At 38.9% G+C, this 2,068-nt stretch overlaps 1 protein-coding gene across 1 annotated transcript in view; it reads right to left on the minus strand.

Annotated features, from left to right (window-relative positions):
* LOC101856689 (DNA ligase 1) overlaps positions 1-1,280 on the minus strand; it is a gene marked incomplete at its 3' end in the record, with an annotated part of 9,571 nt that extends 8,291 nt beyond the window's left edge. The window contains 1 exon segment of the mRNA XM_013087822.1: positions 1,168-1,280.
* Between the last annotated feature and the right edge of the window lie 788 nt (positions 1,281-2,068).

The raw sequence follows: 2,068 nt of genomic DNA on the forward strand, positions 1-2,068 counted from the left end.
TACACACACACACACAACACAAACACACACGCACAGAAGTTTGTATCAATTTGTCTTTACTTAATCACATTTTTCCACGGTAACTGAGGCTATATATTTTTAAAAAATAATTTCCTTATAAATTTATACAAAATACAAATTGTGTACCATAAATCTCCGTCACGCAGAAAACGGGATTGTTCACAGCACTTCCGTTAGCAATCATTTATTGGCTTCATGCTGTTGACCATTATAACGTTTCAAGTTCAAGCCAACCATGTTGCTACATCAGCATCGATTCTACATAACACAGTACCGTATAACATTAAGATAAGATAGATCTAGATCTAGATCTAGCCCAAATTCGTCCGGGACCGACCTCAGTAGTTCGAGGGATTTCTTACAAAGATAAAGAAAGGAAGAAAAAAAACAACCCTGAACTGCAAGCTCAGTTTGACGGATGCATGATTTCGAGACTTCTGTGCTCGACCTATCCGTGTTAGGTCGTTACTGTATTTTAAAGCAAAAGTAGCTATTCCGTGGTAGATATCGGTACATGTACCTAGATCTAATTCGATGTATTTCGTTCTTCGGTCTCACGTTTAAAAGACTCAGCGTCAGGAAAAGTGGAACAGTGGGTCTACGGTCTGACACAGATCATCAAAGTGTCATAGCCTATTCAAACTAAAGTCTGTTCTTTATATTGCGTAGGTTAGGATGGTCGCTCGTTATGGAAGTAGGCCTACTTCTTTGTCATGAACAGAAAGTATAACAGTGGCTTTCGGCCTCCCATCATAATTTGGGGAGCCATTGAGTATAGATCTAGATCCAGATCTAGAATATGATCTAGTTTAGATTCAATAGTGGTCGCTCGTTACGGAAGTCCTCCCCTACTAAATCTGCAGATTAGGTATATAGATCTACGTGAAACAAAATAATGCACGTACGCACGTTTTTGTTATCATTATATCTAGGAGTCTGAGACAATGTGTGAAATACTAAACTCTATCTTTTACATAGCCCACTCAAAAGTCCCTTCTTTATTGCGTAGGTTGGGGTGGTCGCTCGGTACGGAAGTCATAGAATGCAAAAACGAGAAAGAATCCGCTTGGTAAAATGTCACCAAAAATGATGACCAACATAATCTCAGAAAGGTTAGAATTTAGATCTAGATCTAATTTGTCCTACCTGGGTGGATATTATTGTATTAGTTCAAGTACGAATAAGACTCTGATCCAGAGTTATTTCAATCTTTCCTTGCTCGCTCGCTTGTGCAATAAAGCTTTTTAAAAAAGCAGAGAGCTTGCAAATGAACGATTGACGTCACAGTTTTATGGTGTCAATTAGTAGGCCACCTATTAGACTATATTCTACTTGTGCACTAAAGTAGATCTAGTGAGTCATAACTTTTAGATCTAGATCTAGGCCCTAGATCTACTGTTTTTTCAAGGGTCTTAGAGTTAGATCTAGCCTACACTTAGTCTTTTTAGTATAGTTTTAGTAGAGGTTTTACGGCGCTCGCAACTGCATAAGGTCATAGCCACGCTCTTAGTCTTTGCTTTTGAACCACAGAATAGGCTAGAACAAATAGAGATAAGGTTGATTGTTGATACAAATGTAGATAGGCCACTGATTTTGATAGATCTAGGTCTAGATCTAAACATGTATCTACTTGTGATACAAGCGCTGCTAAAGAAAACAAAAACTCCACAGGGAACAGTGGACTTCAGTCCGCTTGCTTCTGGATTCCCATTATTATTACAAATGTTGTATTAATATACAACATAGACTAGATCTTCTGGGATATGTTACAGGCTGGAAAGTCTGGAAACGTATTTCAGCGTTAGTGGTGTAGTCTTTTTTTTTTTTTTTTTGGTAAGTGTTGTACGGCGCTCACAACTGCATACTAAGGTGATATGAACGCGTGAGACACCTAGAGGTCTATATTTATTTTCAGTTTGTAGGAAATTTTGAATGTTGCCCGGGTGGCGGCTGAAGCCTACTGTACTGTTATCGATTTAGATCACCAAGGGATCTTTAACGTGCGCAACTTGCACATGGGCCCTCCGAGATTTTTCGCCCTTCTCCG

Source organism: Aplysia californica, unplaced genomic scaffold, assembly GCF_000002075.1.
Source record: "Aplysia californica isolate F4 #8 unplaced genomic scaffold, AplCal3.0 scaffold00643, whole genome shotgun sequence".
NCBI classification, from domain to species: Eukaryota; Metazoa; Mollusca; class Gastropoda; order Aplysiida; family Aplysiidae; genus Aplysia; species Aplysia californica.